This window comes from Rattus norvegicus, chromosome 7 (genome assembly GCF_036323735.1).
Source record: "Rattus norvegicus strain BN/NHsdMcwi chromosome 7, GRCr8, whole genome shotgun sequence".
Classification (NCBI taxonomy): domain Eukaryota; kingdom Metazoa; phylum Chordata; class Mammalia; order Rodentia; family Muridae; genus Rattus; species Rattus norvegicus.
In genome coordinates, this window is record NC_086025.1 from 136,115,195 (window position 1) to 136,131,642 (window position 16,448).

At 50.2% G+C, this 16,448-nt stretch overlaps 2 long non-coding RNA genes across 3 annotated transcripts; one reads left to right on the forward strand and one right to left on the reverse strand.

Moving 5' to 3' along the window:
- Positions 1-214: 214 nt before the first annotated feature.
- Positions 215-1,649, reverse strand: LOC102547667 (uncharacterized). The gene is made up of 2 exons (XR_593732.3): positions 1,328-1,649; positions 215-603 (listed from the first exon to the last, which is right to left on the reverse strand). It is a non-coding gene; the product is annotated as an uncharacterized LOC102547667 (long non-coding RNA).
- A 325-nt stretch (positions 1,650-1,974) lies between these two features.
- Positions 1,975-6,931, forward strand: LOC102547478 (uncharacterized). 2 transcript variants are annotated; one of them, XR_005487430.1, is made up of 3 exons: positions 1,975-2,113; positions 4,209-4,474; positions 6,114-6,931. It is a non-coding gene; the product is annotated as an uncharacterized LOC102547478 (long non-coding RNA). The 2 variants fall into 2 exon arrangements; XR_010053539.1 differs by having other exon boundaries at positions 1,980-2,113; positions 4,226-4,474.
- The last annotated feature ends 9,517 nt before the right edge of the window (positions 6,932-16,448 follow it).

Below are 16,448 nucleotides of genomic sequence, written 5' to 3' on the forward strand. Positions count from 1 at the left end.
GAACCAGAGGGAGGAGCAGCTACTCTTCTGCCCAGCACAGAGATACAAATGCAGTCACCCTGAGCCATCTTCCCATCTCCCCAGAGTGTGAGTTACTCTTGCAATCTAACTTTTGTACGCTTCAATAATTCTGAGTAGATTAGAACTCTAGATTACACACTCTAATAGTTTGCCTTCTTAGTAATATCTTTTAAAAGAGAAAATTAGCCAGGAGTGACGGCACAGACTTTTAATCCCAGCACTTGGTAGGCACAGGCAAGTGGAGCTCAGAGTTGGAAGTCAGCCTGGTCTACATAGTTGACTTTCAGGCCAGACAAGGCTACATAGTAAGATGTTGTCTAAAAAAAAACAAACAAACACAAAAGGATTCCCCCACCACTGGAGAAACCAGCTTGATCAAAAGTAAAGTGAAAGTAAACATTGTATTTCTTTTCCGGGAGTTCTATCTCAGCTGACTTTGGAAACAGATGGGGGTGTCCCCAGTTGGGACAGTGTAGGAATAGGTCAGTCTTGATTCTTCTTCCCAGGCACCCCTCTGAGGCTGGGGGCGGGCTGATTTAAAGCTGAGAATTATGGAAGGTGTGACTTCTGAGATGGAGGAATCTAGAATAGAAAGGGGAGGAATGTGCCAAGACGGTGAAGCTTAGAAAATAATAAAAAATGGCTTAGCATACAAAGGAGTAAATACAAGGTCAGGTTTCTTTAACTGAAGTGAACACATAAAAATCAAGGTTAAAAAGAGTGGAGTATGTAAAATATTCCACATTGTTCTTCCCATAGGCCCATTGGAACTGACCAAAGAGCTTGTTCACATCCTATAGGGTTTCCCAAACAATAAAGTCATTTCCAAAACAAAAAGAGGGACAAATACAAAACTAAATCACAGTCCACCTGGAGGGGGAAAAACTGGAGATTCTAAACCTCATGAAGACAAATTTAAAATATGGAAAATGGTTATTTGTAAATAAATGCTGGCCTGAAGAGTGGGGTGGAGAAGAGAGGTGCACTTGACATCGCTAAAGAACTAGAGTACAAAGATGTAATTCACCCCCCCCCCAGGGAAAAGTAAACTCTCCCGGAGTAGAAGGGAGGAAAGATTTCTGAAAGAATAAAGCATTCCCGTCCCCACCCCCCGACCCCCCGCGGAAAGTACGAGGATCCTAATTCCCCTCCAAATAGGATTAAGCTAAAGAAAACAAGAGGATCCCTTTTTCTTTCAACTAAGAGAAAAAAAATTGGATTTCAATTGTCTGGTGGAGTAGGAAGGGAGGCTATAGTCTGCAGGTGCTTGGAAAAAGTGGGTGTTGCGGGGCAGGGACCAGCTTACCTGGCTGTGTGTCCGGTCAGGAGTGAACGAAGAACTCTGCTCGAGATTGCTCGTAAGGGAAAAGGAGGGCCAGGGGCTCCGAGTTTCCCCAGACAAACAAGCTGGGCAGAAAAACTGGGGGTGCTGTCCCCCCCTCCGCCAGCCTCCCTCCCACCGGTACCTAGGCCTAGAGAGCTACTGAAAGTTACAAATTGCTTCCATTATTAGCTCATCCCGGGCGTCCTGGTCATTGGCCAGCCCGCGAGCACGTGGTGTCTCGTACCAATAGATCGAATTTCTAGTTGCAATTCTCTGTCTGTCCCTCGGCTCTGGGGAGGGGGGGTGTAATAGCGCGGGGCGGGGTGGGGCTAAGGGGACCCTCATCCTCCTTTTCCGACAAGTGGGGGTCCTGAGCGCTGCCCAGAAGGGGTCCAGGGAATGTTGTGGGCTGGGGCACACCCGCCGGGGCAGAAATTGGAGGACACGACAGACGTCGCCAGAATTCAGAGCTCTATCCTTCTTTTCAGCTGCCGGGTGTTCTCCACCCCTGCGTTAGCACTCTGTGGCCCGGGCTGTCCCGAAGCAACCAGGGCCCTCTCCGATGCTCTGTAGATCGCCGCTTCGTCCTTACTTTTGGGATGGTCACATGCGTCCCGCTTCCCACGGCCGTTTTAGATCAGGCATCTGCGCCCTCCCGGGCTCCTCGCCCCCACCCCCAGAGTCAAATGTGAGCCTCTTCTGGAAATCCTTTGCGAAGGGGACAAACTTTTGAGTGGACGAAAATCTATTGGAGCCTGTCCGGAGCAGGTGAGCGGGGCCTGGAGCGCGCGAAGCTTCTGTCTGGAAATTTGCGACTCCGGTTCTCTCTCTCCCTTTCTCCATCCTGCTCTCTTTGCTGGGGAATTCTGACCTTCGTGCCTTTGGCCGAGAGATACCTGGGCTGGGAGTGGGGCAATCATAAGTTTTGAGCTTAGAGTATCTTCTCCCTCCTGAGTTTGGGCGCTAGGGTGTTAGCTGGCAGGGGAGGGAAGAGTGGGGATGCTTCTGAGACTGGGGAAGAAAAGTGAAAACAGGGGTAGAGAGACCCAGAGTCTGCAGGGGATTCTTTTCCCCAAATGCAACCTGAAAAAACTTCAACCCCACCCCCCTCCCCGCCAAAGGCTTGGGGGAAGAAGCAGAGTTGGGTTTGAGGTTTTAGGTATTGCTGGCTCCAGGGACTGGACTAAGTACATCCGAAGAACCTAGTAGTCCCAAACACTACTAGGACCCCAATAGGCCCTAGGACCCTCAGAGATCCCCCAGGAACAGGTCCACAGAAAGGGAGAGGACCCCCAGAGAGTTTCTGGCTATGCTGGGATGCAGGTGGGATAAGGCCCAGCCTTCCCTGGGATGCCTCTACTGACTTTAATGTAGGAGAGGTACAAGAAGGAACACTCCCAGTACCTCTACTATTGTTCTAACCTAGTTTGACTCAGAAACTCATCTTTCTAAAATGGTCTCAAGGGAGTATGCAACTCTCTCCCTACCCCAACCTCCCCAACCCCCATCCCGGTTCCACAACCCACAACCTTCCTACTTTCTCCAGTAATCCAAGGAGGCCAGGGAGACAGGCTGCTCTGGGGGGCCGATTGCCCCTCCTGGACGGACACCCTACAGGAAGAGATAGCTCCCTATCTCTTTTCAAAGGGAGTTAAGAACAGAAGTAGTTCAGAGAGCTATGTTGGAACCAGACTAGAGGAGAGGACAGGACACAGGAGTAGACTGCAGGTGGTCTAGGGAGTAGTGGGCCAGACAGGCTGCCGCAGGTGCAGTGGATGACCACCTAACTGGGGTGCTTGAGGTTTTTAGATCAGAGCCCTCTGGGAACCCGAGGCTGGAGAAATCAGACTAAGGGCAAAGGCGAAAACTAAAAGTTGCATTTGGAGTAATTTTGGGGAAGGGCAGTGTATGTCACTTGGAGTGCATGGTGTCTCTAGCTCTGCAGGCCGCTAGGCCCCACTTAGCCTGGAGCATCTGTCGGGGAGGGGAAGCTTTGTCTAGGAACTGGGTTCTCTCAACAGCTGCGTGGGAGGGGGGCACTGCCTAGAATAAGTTTGCCATGGGTGGCCGAATCTGAACCTTTGAGAAGAACCCAAAAGAGGCAGGCACCAAAGCAGTGGTACTCAAATAGGAGTGTGATATGGTGCCTCATGCCTGCAATCCTAGAGCTCTGGGGAAAAAAACAAAACCAAAGCTTTCAATTAATCTGCTCCCTTTGCTTCTGCCTCCTCACTGCTCCCCCGAAATGTGGGCTTGTCTCCCCTTTTCTCTCTGCGTTCCCTTCTTCCTCTTTTTTTCTCTTAGGATTGATGGAGCGACAGCAGTTTGGGAGAGCTTTTCTAAGCCTGTAGTGTGTCCCACCCACCAGGACATGTAGAGTAAAAGGACACCCAGGAATAGGGCCGCAACCTGAGGGGAGTTAAGAACAGTGTGAAGGATGGGTGGGTGGATGCCGACCAGGCCTTCCTCTGGGAAAAGGCCCATTTATGCCATCTGTACACTGTAGAGAGAAGACTTAGAAACAAAGAAAGATAGCAAGATGTGCCAGGGAAATGCAGAACAACAAAGAGACTGGGCGGGCGGGGAAGATGTGTCTGCATGCCTGTAAAAACCCAAGTGCCCAGCCAGAGGAAGAGACTCTGAGAAGCCCCAGGAAGGAGGCAAGCATACAGAAAAGAAATATTGGTAGAGGGCAGAATGGAGAGGCAGAATCTGGCTCATTTGGGTTTGGTTTGGTTTTGTGTTAAAATGAGACGTAAAACAGAAAGAGAGGGTAAAAGGAGAGAGAGAGAGAGAGAGAGAGAGAGAGAGAGAGAGAGAGAGAGAGAGAGAGAGATTCCTAGCCCATCTCACTGGCTTGCAGTGCTCTCTATCCCACAGCCAAGATGAGTTGCTGCACAAGTGTAGGCCAAAGCCTGAGGACCACAGCGCTCTGTCTTGACCCTGCTGCCAAAGGGGATCAGCAGACCGGGCCACCCTGCTCTGGACTCTGGGTGCTTCACCTCCGTGACCCTGCTTCTTAGTTTAATCATCTGTCAGATGAGCCCTTTGCACTGCAAGATTGCTTAGCAGGTTTGGCCTCCTGAACAGGTACGGGGAGAAGGAAGAAGATGGGGCCTGTTCCACCAGGTAGGAGAGAGGGGTCTTTGCTTTCTTCATTGGGGACAAGGTCTCACTTTAAAGCCTAGGCTGGCCTGGTACTTCCTGTGGAGTTCATGATGTCCTTGAACTCATAGCAGTCCTCCTGCCTCACCCTTTTGAGTGCTGAAATTTACAGGCATAAGCCACACCATATACTGCTTAAAGAAAAAATTTCTATCCTTAGCAAAACCTTTGCTACCCTCCCTTCCATCAGTTACCCCAAAAGACTACAAGGTAAATGGACAGGTGAGATTCATTTGAGAGGAGTTTGGTATGAGGTTTGTATACTCTGGAGGGATCAAAGAATGAATTCTGTGTGAGAAAGAGGATATCGACAGTCTCTGGGCCAAGTAGGTCTTGAGTGCATAAGGTGATTCACAGGACCCATACAAGGGATGAGTTGTCAAAATGGCTTTAGACTCTGCCTGGAGAAGAATCAACTCCGTATATTTGAGTGTTTGCCGCCTGTTGGGCCTGTACTACATCCCCTGTGCTTTGTCCACCATAGTGCTCCTGTGGAAACTGCCCAACTAGATTCAAGCTTTTGTTTTGTTTTGGTGTTGAGACTCAAACTCAGTTATCTCTTGCGTGCTAGGCAGGTGCTGCCCCACTGTCCCCTTCTCCGTGTTGTGACTCGGGTTTCAGTGTGTGTGTGTGTGTGTGTGTGTGTGTGTGTGTGTGTGTGTGTGATACGTATACATTTGTACATTTGTACATTTGCGTGTGTGAGTGAGTACTTGTGAGGTCCTGGAGTTCAATCCTCAGCACTACAAAAATAAAAGTACATCTCCTTTGTTTCCCCCAAAGTGGGGTGAGATCAGTCATCAGGTCAAGAGCAGTGTATTGGGGTTGGGGATTTGGCTCAGTGGTAGAGCGCTTCCTGCGCAAGGTCCTGTGTTCGGTCCCCAGCCCCGAAAAAAAAAAAGAGCAGTGTAACCCCTGGACATCAGCTGAGGAACCCCCAGTCCACAGCTAGAGAGGCATCAGTGAAATCTTCACAGCACCCTCTTCAAGGAGACCTCTGTCCAGCACTTCCTAGAATGGTTCCCCCTCTTCTTGTTCTGCCCTCCAATCCTCCCCCTCCTCTTCTCCCCTTCTCTCCACACCCCTCCCCCTTTGTTTCTAGTGTTCTTTCCCCCTTTGTCTATGCCAAGCCAGGACTCTTGCTTTTTGTATCTCAGCAGGCTCTGCTCTGAGACCCTGAGGCTGGCTGGCATACACTATGCCTCTGGAGTTCATAATGCGGATGCAAACGCAGGGATTCCAAGAAGAGGCCCTAAGTGGAAAGCCGAGCTCTGCTAACCAGGGGCAGGCTACTTACTGGTTTGCTTTCTGTACCAGTCGTGACTTTGACCTTAACTCACTGTAGACAACCCTGCATTTCCGTTTCCACTCCATCCCTGTGTCTGGAACAGAGGTGTTGGTATCCCCAAGGCTACTGCTCTCTGGGGGCAAGGGTCAGTGGCACAAACTAGAACCTTAAACTTTCTAAAAAGGAAAGCACATGTCCCTATTTGTGCATTGGGGCAGGGGTGGGATCTTGTTTCTCTTGAGTGAAGAGGCTAGTGAATTCTGGCCCCTGAACATTAGAACAAGAATGGCTTTCACTATCTATCCCCCTCTCAAGAAAGGTGGACCAATCCAGGTGACTGTGGAAAGGATGTGGACTATACACCCGTACTAACTTCCTTACTCCCTGTGACCCTGCAAAAAAGAAGAGAACCCCACGCACTTCGAAGGAGCCAGGACCCCAACAGACTTAAAGACCATGAGTGAAGCTGGGTGGCAAAAACTCCATTCCTCCTTTGAGCTCCTTGCTGTTCTCAGTTTTGTACGGTTTGTCCTCACCCCTTCCCCAAATCTGGAGAAGGGAAAATGAATGTTTAACCCCCCGCTCTGCTCATCTTTCCCTGTGCCCCTTCCTGTCAACCTCAAAGCCGCCGGGAGGAAGGACCTGCAGCTTTCAGCTCTGCTGATAATCAAAGAAAATTCAAATTCTCTTTCTCAGCAGAAGGGCGGCTGCCTCCTTCTCCATTCTCCCTGCACACATTGATCTGTTGTGAGGGCACCTGGGGGTCAGAAGAGAGACCAGGCCGTTTTAATTGGTCTAGAATTAGCATTTCCTATCACACCAAAGGCCAGGGTTTCCACATCCAGGAACAAGAGGTCTTCACCTCTTCTCAGACCCCTCAAACCAGCCATGATTTCCACATTTGTTGAGGCGGAGCCCTGGGAAGGAAAATGAATGAGCATTTTGACCCATTTTGCAACCAGTAGCTGCAGCTCTCTGCTCTGTTAATGCTTTCTCTAGTACTCATCGCGGGCAAAGCATGGCCTTTACTTCAGAGTGCCATGAGAACTGGAAGATTTTTTTGCCACCCTGAGACCTCGGTGTGTTGTGGATACATAAGCAAATAAACAGATGGGGAAAAAAATAAAGACGAATTTGGTGTCTGTCAGCTGATTTTCACCGCAACCTTTGCATTCATCAGGTCTCAAACTCGCCTGTCTTCTCAGATCTGTCTCTGCCACCTCGGTTGGCAGATGACACACAGCCCACTGCTTTCCCCATCGGGAAAGTGCACTGGGCTTGGTGCTTTCACGTCCTAAAGTGAAGGGAACGGGATGGATGGAAGTCCTGGGTACCTCCCAGCTCTGTAATGCAGCCGGTTCTGTCCCAGTGTGGGTGCGTGAGTGTGGGGGTGACGTCATCTGTTTCTCCAGGCTGCCGAATACGTCTATAAGTTTATCTTGGTACAATCGCACCTCTGAAGGTGAACCCAGGGTGTGCGTGTTCAAGATGGTTGCAGGAGTGGACAAGTCCTGTCTTAGGCGCCCCGGTCTGCACAGGTCCATCTGCCACTCTGTGAAGGGTGACGAGGGTGTATGGGGCCTGAACATATCTCTGCATACGTGATCCTCCGTGTGCCAGTTTGTGTGCACCGCTGAATTATTACAAAATTACACTGACCCCTACAGAAAATCCATATCAGCCTCAACCCTTCTTCCCCGACCTCACGACCTCTGGGGTGCCTGAGGAAAGAGCTGACCGGGTCGCAGCCGCCCCTAGTCAATGAGTCTCTCTCCATTAGCATAAAACATGAATCTGCTGGCAGCTTGACAGATTATAACTAGCAGCCAGAGTTTTGCCAACTGGCTGGCTTGGGCGCTGTCTATTTATCATTGAAAATGGTAAATCATAAGAATCCAGATGACTTAATTATTCAAATCTACCCAGGACCCAGAGAAGCTGCAGCCCTGCCAGTCTTAGCCCTGGGCTCAGGAAGACTGGTGGGGGCTAAAACCCTGGCTTGGAACCCGAAGAGAGAGAAGCAAGTCCAGTCATCACCCTCTGCGAGACCCAGTGGGTCGGGCCTTCCTCTACAGCTCCTCTCCTCCCTGCCTTCCTGCCCATCTTTCCTGAAGATACTACTGCCTCTCTGGGGCTTTTCGCTTGGAACCCCGCTGCCTGCTAGCCCTTCTCAGCCTACACACTGCTTCTCCCACCCTTTGCGTGAATCTGGCCCTCTTTAGCAGGCTCAGGCCTTCATTTTAATTTTTTTTCACCACTGCCTTCCTCTTCCCTCCCCTTCCAGATGGACACAGACACTCCACACCCACTCACAGCCTTCCTCTTCTCTCTCGGCCCTTTGTTCCCTCTCCTTGGGATCCTTGGGTCCTGCACTATGCTAATCCCATGTTCCCTCCAAATCTGCTTTTATTCAGTTCAAGGATACAAAGCATCTCCGCCACATACCCTTTCTGTCCTGGGCTTCTATACAGCTTCGGGAATGGTGGACAGGTTAGCAGATATGCACTTCTCTCCATTAAAGCAGGACTGTGTCCCAAGAAAGTCAACCCTTTAGTGCCAGCACCACAGCACCTCAAATCCCAGCGGAGGAACTGCTTGCTGAGCCTTTTGGACAAACAGAGACAAACCTGCTGTGGTTTGGGGGGGCTCTGGTAGGAAAATATGCTGCTTCTTCTAGACCTGCTCCCCAAGGAAACCTGTGTTCTCCAGACCTATAGAGGGACGGGGGATGGGGGGAGAGCAGCCCTCACACCGACAGTCACCGGAGGCTTCTTTGAGCAGCACCCTGGACCACTAAGGGGTAGAGGCTTTACTTTCTGCTTTCCATAGATGATACTTGTTGGTCTCTGCCAGATTGTATGTTTGTGTCAGTGGCACATAACTTTGTGGGCATGCCGTGGTGAACAAACCTGCATCCATGCATGTTTTCACACATGCAGGCACACGTTCCCAGAGAAGAGCTCTGTGCTTCAACAGCAAGTGACAATATCCCCACCAGCAGGACACCCAAGGGAACAGTCTTTTCACTCTGTTTCATTTTAAGACCTTGTTGCTCTCAATAAAGTGCTGGGCTTAAGTTCTCATAAAACTCTAAAAGAGCTGCTTCTGCTGCTAAAAGTAAGTCCTTCCTAGAGTCTAACCTTCTCTTCCTTTCAAGATGAAGTCGGAGGTCGGGCAGGGATCTTCGGAGGGGACCTCCCCCTCATTAGGAGAACACATATAGGATCCCAGTCACTACAATGACAACACAACACTCCTCTCTCTTGCTCCTCACTGCACTTCCAAGACATGTTGATATTTGACAAGGGCTGTGGTGAGAGGTGAAGCTGGGTGGAGAGAGGATCAGGATTCAAAAGCTGGCCAAGCAGCTGCAAGGCAGGAGATCAATAGGGAAGAAAGATTGGAGACAGGTTTCTCTCACACACACCTCTCTCTCTCTCTCTCTCTCTCTCTCTCTCTCTCTCTCTCTCCAACCCTCTCTCTCCTGCTGGTTCAGCACCCTGCCTAAGCCTCCTGAAAGCAGGTGGGAGGCAGAGCCAAGCCCTGGCCTTTTTCTGCCCTTTTAACTCAAACAAGTTCCTAATCCTTTGGTGGAGGGTAAACAGCTTCGAGCTCAGCCAGGATTTAGCATAAAAAGGCTACTAAGGGATCTGGAGGCATGCTCTGCACACCGTGTTACTCATTACCCAGAGAATCTGGAGAGCTCCTTGGACAGTGTCACTGGTCCCAGAGGTGACAAAGAGACGTCCCAGCTCTCTCGCTTCCTGGGCTAGGGCAGGGTGGAGCAATTCTCATCTCTGTTCCTCACACTTGGGAGGCAGGTGGACAGCTAAGGGAGAGTGGGACCAGCTCTGAAATATCAAAGGGACCCAATAGGAAAATTAATCGCCTAATTAAAATCCGCGAGGAAGCCCCTTGCCAGAGTTTCAGGAATCATAAGGGCTATAAAGGCCTGGGAAATAGATCTCTTCTCCCAGTGATTTCCTGGATTACATGGAGATTAGGCTGGCAGCAAAGCCTCAATGAACCTTCTGCCTGGTGGGGCCTCCTGGAGGTCACCCCCTCCTGATCTCAGCCTAGCTATCCACCTTACCCACCTGAGGTTCAAGCCCTACACAGACGCTTATCAAAAGAAACAACACCCCACTTCCCAAAGCAGGCAAGAGTTCCCACTTGCCTCGGTTTCCCTGACTTGCCTTCTTCCTATGCTCTAGAAATTTCTACACTTACATCCCTTCATTTAGGTTTGCTATGAGTCCCACAGCCCCTCTCATTTTATTGTCTGACAGGGGACTTACCATGAGACTCGGGCTGGCCTCAAGCTGATGATCCTTCTGCCTCATCCTCTTGAAAGCTGAGATCATAGGTTCCCAACACGGCTAGCTTCTGTCAAAAATGCAGTTTACCTAATTTATGAATTGACAGGTTCCCCCTTTTAAACCTTAGGGCTGATTTTTGCAAGTGAACTGTAGATGAATAAGGGACTAACCCGGGGCTGAGGAAGTGTAAGTCAACTCAAGGGTACCGCTTTTGGCTACCTTGTGTAAAGTTTTCAGTTTGAGCTCCAGCACCATAAACAATTTTGTTGTTGTTTTGTGAGGCAGGGTCTCTCTAGGTAGCCCTGGCTGGCCTGGAACTCAGTTGGTAGATAAGGATGGCCTTGAACTCACAGAGATCAACCTGTCTCTGCCTCCAGAGTGCTGAAATTAAAGGAATGAGCCATTAAATAAATTTAAAGAAAAGAATCGTAGGTCTGGAAAGATGGTTCAATGGTTAAGGACTCCCTGCCCTTAAAGAGGAGTTCTTGGCTCCCAGCACCCACAATTATTATAATTGTGGCTCATAATTATCTATAACTCCAACCCACCCATAATCTGACACCCTCTCCTGACCTCCTTGGGCACCATACTTACACATGGTATACATACACACACACAAACACACACCACACACACACCACACACACCACACACACATACCATACACACCACACACACACACACACACACCACACACACACCACACACATACACACACCACACACACACACACACACCACACACACCACACACACATACCATACACACCACACACACACACACACACACACCACACACACACCACACACATACACACACCACACACACACACACACCACACACACACACCACACACACACACCACACACACATACACACACACACCATGCACACACACACACACGCGCGCGCGCGCGCGCGCGCGCGCAGGTAAAGCACTCATACATATAAAGTAACTAAATCTCAGAAAAGGAATCTGGACCCTGAAATAGAACTGTGCAGTCCTTTCCCAGCTAAGCCAGTTCTCTTGAGAGTGAACACAGAGCCAGTCCAGAGTCAGTGTAGCTGGGTATTGCCACAGTGCAGATAAAGACCCCACCTCCTCATCAGATACTGGCACATTTCTTCCCTTGGACCTGCTCTGTGGGCACAGCAATGAGACCCTGTCTCCTCTTCCCTTTGTCAAAGTCAAACATGAGTGGTGCCCTACAAGAAGAACTCATTGCTGTCCCTGCTGTAGGGGAAGGGAGGTGGCAGAGTAATTCTCTTATGGCAGAATACAGGATATTTGTCTATTATCAGCATCTTTGAGCCAATGCAGTAGGACAGCGGAGGGCTGATCTTCAAAACAGTCCTGGGAGGAGGACATGCAGGCACTTTTAAATGCACCTCTGTTGATAAAAATATTTCTGTGGGGGTTGGGGATTTAGCTCAGTGGTAGAGCACTTGCCTAGCAAGCATAAGGCCCTGGGTTCAGTCCCCAGCTCCAAAAAAAAGAAAAGAAAAAAAAATATTTCTGTGATGCCATCTTTAAAAATTAGCTTTAGGAAGCCAGACATGGTAACTCATGCCTTTAGTCCCAGTACTTGGAAGGCAGAGAGAGGCAGGCAGATCTTCAAGTTCAAACCCAGCCTGGTCTACAGATCAAGTTCCAGGGCAGCCAGAGCTACACCAATAAACAGACAAGAAAAAAATGGCCTTAGGAGCTAAAGACATGCTCAGTGGATCATTAAACACTGGCTGCCTTGTAGAGGACCTGGGTTCAGTTCCCAGCACATGCATAACTGCCTGTAACTCTAGGTCCATGGTATCCAATGCCCTCTTGGCCTCCATTGGGTTCCTGTACACATGTGGTGTATATACACACATTCAGGCAAGGGAGAGCCCATGTACACATACACACACACACACACACACACACACACACACACACACACACACACACACAAATAGCAATCCAAAAACTGAATCACAGATCCCAAAGACATTCTGGAAGGGGAGTTACAGCTGCACCATGACCACTCCAGACAGCCAATCCTGCCCAGCTCAACGGCCACATCTGGAGGGTGTTACTTATCATTCCCAAAGACCCTTCATTCATCTTAAACAATGAACCGAGCTTTCCTAAGAAAGAGGAAAAGGAAGGAAACAAATTCCTGACCCCCATCTGGACCAAGATTCCACGTCTGATTTCAGCAATTCCCTGTTCACAAGCACAGGTGTAACCTGTGTGGTGGCCAAGCCACTCTGCTCTCAAGAACCTGAATCCTGGAACGCTCGCAGGTGCTGGTTCCTCTTCACCTCTGATCAGATGTGTGTCAGCCCACTGGGTGCTTGCCTGTGAGGTAGCTTTCTGTACCTAGGGACTGACTGTTGTTTGCCATTTTGTTTAAGACAGGGTTCTCTTTGTAGCCCAGGATGACCTTGAACTCATGACCTTACTACTTCCAGCCTCCTGAGTGCTTAGGTAATGGCAGGATCCACGTGTGACCACTGCCAGCTTTCCATCTAGGGATTTTAAAGAGCATTTTCCCCTCCTGATGGAAGCGCTTTGTCATTTCTGCTCCCTGCTAATCTTAGACTGCACACTTCTCCAGGGTACAGCTCCGTTTTTCTGGCGCCTACTTCTGACGAGGACTTAATTTCAACCATCATTTTGTCCATTTCTGTCTCATTTGAGTATCGGTAGTTCTCAAATGAGCGTTAAGAGGGCCCACCAACCATATTTTCCCGGTCTGTGCTGGGGTGGGGTGGGAGGGGTGGATCCACACATGGAATTCTATGTGAATGGCTCCACCTAGAGTTGTGCTCTGGGAGTGAAGGCCAATGCCTGTCTCCAGAACTGAGCAGTCCAGAGATACTTAGCAAACCTGTCAGCCTCACCTTCTGGGATAAAAACCCAAGTTTTGATAACTGAGGTGTCAACACCTCAGCCATTTAAAAAGGGCTCAAAGTAGAGATCTTCCTCACAAAACTGACAGTGGAGAGATCTGCCCTCAGCACACAGCTCACCAATCTTCAGTCCATCCACTTCAAAGGCAGTGGAAGCCCTGGGAGAAGCCCTCCAGGATACAGGGTGACACCCAGACTCAGTGTTGGGTGATATTGCCAAATGTCAGTCAGGTGGGGCCTGGAGTTAGAGGGGGAGCGTGAACAGGTGACGAAGGAAAGCTGGACAGTGAAGGAATAGACATGGTGATGGAGAGGTGAGTTCAGGATGAATGCATACAGTTGCCCAAGGGCACCCACGCACCAGCCCACCCGTCTCACACATGCAGCATCACCTGCAACCAAAGTTGCTTTACCTTTGTGATGTCTGCCAAACTCTGCATATCCCCTCCTTTCTCTACCCTACCCTTCCTTCCCTCCTCTCAGCTGTCACCCTATTTTCCTACTGTCCTCTGACTTCACCATCACCCCTCAAGCACAGGTTCTCACTACGGAACCATTCAAGCCCCTGGGTCCTTATCACATTGGGACAGAACCCCAAGTCACCCAAATAAGACCCTAATTTGGCAGGTCACAGAAGCTCAGCCGCAGAGCTCCACAGGACTCTGTCCGTAAACATCTCTCTCTATCTCTCTGTCTCTGTCTCCTCTGTCTGTCTCTGTCTCTATCTCTGTGTCTGTCTCTGTCTGTCTCTGTCTGTCTGTCTGTCTGTCTGTCTGTCTCTCTCTCTCTCTCTCTCTCTCTCTGTGTGTGTGTGTGTGTGTGTGTGTGCACGCATGCATGCTGTGGCACACAGGTGTGGAGGGCAGGAGACAACTTGCAGGAGTTAGTTCTCTTTATGTCATAAGGGTCCAAGGAATTGAACTCGGGTTGTTGTCAGGCTTGGTGACAAATGCCTTTACCCACTGAACCATTACATAGGCCCCAAACTACTCTTCCAAAGAGTGGAAAACTCCAAAGAGCAGATCCAGGAAATTGCCTAAAGATGGAGCACTCTGGGAAAGTTCAGCTAGCCCACCTGTTCGTGCCTCCCTCATGCAGAGTCGGACAGAAGAGGGGCAGTGTGGACCCAACAAGCATTTGGCCTCATGTGACCAAGGGAGAGGAGAGGAAAGAGAAGGTGGGGGAGGGGAAAGGAGAAAGAAAGGTTATTTAAAGTCTCAACAATAAACCAGACAATGAGAATGATCCTTACAAAATGAGTTTCAGAGCCAGGCTAAAGGTCTGTCCACACCCCAAAGACCCCAAGAAGAGGTCAGCTGGGTACCACCTGTGCAATCTGGAAGGCAAAGCATCCCTCCAAGGCCTCAGGTTGCTAAGGAGTCATTGCCTGCTTTCTCTGTTTCTCCAGAATGTATGGCAGGGACACTGCCTAGTACTAGGGTAGCATTACCCAGTTCTAGGAGTGAAAAGGAGATGTTGGCGCTGTTTGCCTATTTGGTAAGAGAAACCACCAATGCTCAAACTAGATCCCCAAACTAGAAACATGAGGCATGGTGGTTTGCAGGGGGGTGTTGGAGGGTGGGGGGGCGGGAGCTACATACCTACACTTCTGAGAGGGAGGGGAAAGCACTGAGCTGACTTCCTGAAGGGAATACATCAACAGCACCCTATGATCTGCCCAGCTGAGGGCTACCTAAAGCCCTGGCTTCTTAAACCAGGGTCACAGTCTAGCAACCAGACTAGTTCACCCAAGCTCCTGTCAAATGATTTCATCTGAACTGAGTTTCCTGCCTGACCTGGGGAACTTCACAACATCAGCCTGCAAGATGTCCAGAGTGGGGGAGCCCCTGGAAGAGCTGACTGACTCCCAGGGTCTCTTTGCTCTACGGCCCTCTAATTTCCCGCCTTTGTGTACACTTCACCAGCTCCCATCCGAGTGGGGATACACTCCTGCAGCAGCTGCTCCACCCTCCCCCACACTGGAAGAATTCGACCCTCCCCTTCTGCTCTCCTCCAGGCGCAGACAGGGAGGGAGACAGCATATGGCCCCATTTTCCTTGGCCCGGGGAGGTTATTTGGGAAATGAGAAACCCCCTTGCCCTCCCTCCCCTCTGGGGAGAGGCCGCCCTCCCCCTCTGCACATTCCCCACAAGTTCTCAGACACACAGCCTCCCCTACGTGCAGCTATGTGGTGAACTCACCAAGTTCCTCTCTCCACCCACCCCCCAGAGGCGCCGGAGCCGGGAAGGGAACCTTTGATGTAGGCACGTTTTAAAAGGCCCACCTGTCCTGTGGCTTCCCGGCCCCGTGCCTGAACTGCTGGGGCCCTTCACCACACAGCTTTAAATCCCAGGCTTCCTGAGCCCCAGCTCAGCCAGGATTGGGTCACACAGGAACCTTTTCCTGCTGGGGTGATCAAACCCAAGCAAGCTCATTGGGGACATCTGTCTCTGGTGAAATCAGGTCAGATCTCAAATTTGAGGGGTTCTGTGACACTTAGGAACTTCAAGCAGGAAGACCTGCAATTTTTCTTGGACCAGGGCCTGTGGGCAGGGTCTGTGGGAGGGTCGCTTGGAAAACCTCGTTTGATGTTGAGCTTTCGTGGCAGCGGTTTGATCCAGATGTTCCCCAGTTGTGGGGTTTTCTTCCTGGAGGGAGGGCACTTGGCTGTAAAGGCTTTTCCATCATGTGCACACTTGGAGGGTGCTGAAGGGGGGGGTGAATTTCTGGCTCCCTCCAATCTGCTTGCTCATCAGGCTTCTTCCCCTAACAGGCACCCCTAGTTTGCTGGGCTGCTGTCCAGAAATTGTTCTGCACCTCTATACTCCCAACACCATAAGATGGAGCTGTAGGTGTTTCCCCAAAACGGTTCTCCGATCAGGGGTCTAGGGGAGGAAGGCAAGGAGCCATATTTCTGGCCAAAACACAAATAATCACATAAGAAACTGCACAGAATTGGACTGAAAGCCAATGAATCCGGGCTCTTGAACAAGCAAGTGCTTGTCCCTCTTTGGGGTCAGTTCTGCAGAGATAGAAGTGAGCATTTCCAGGCCTGTCAGCCTTTCTGCTACCTCAGAGTTCGAAAGGATGGAGTTCCTTCCTACTCCCCCACCCATCAAGAACTTCCCCAGATTCCTGGAAATCTTTCCTTCCAGAGCCTAGTCCTTATGCTTGTCCAGTCTAAGGTAGCTTCTGGGGAAAGTGTGTGGATCCCTCTCAGCTCCTCAAAAGCCTCTGGTACCCTTGTTGACTGGAGGATTCCTACTTGCACTGTGCATATAACAGCCTAAACTGGACATGGGGATGATGAACTCAGATACAAATCCCAGAGGCTTCTGAGTACCCCTGAAGACCTGTCATCGATGCAAGTTTTGGTAAGTAGACTTTTTCAAGGGAGACACTGGGAGAGGAGAGGAGCTTGCCTAGGTATGGTACAAGA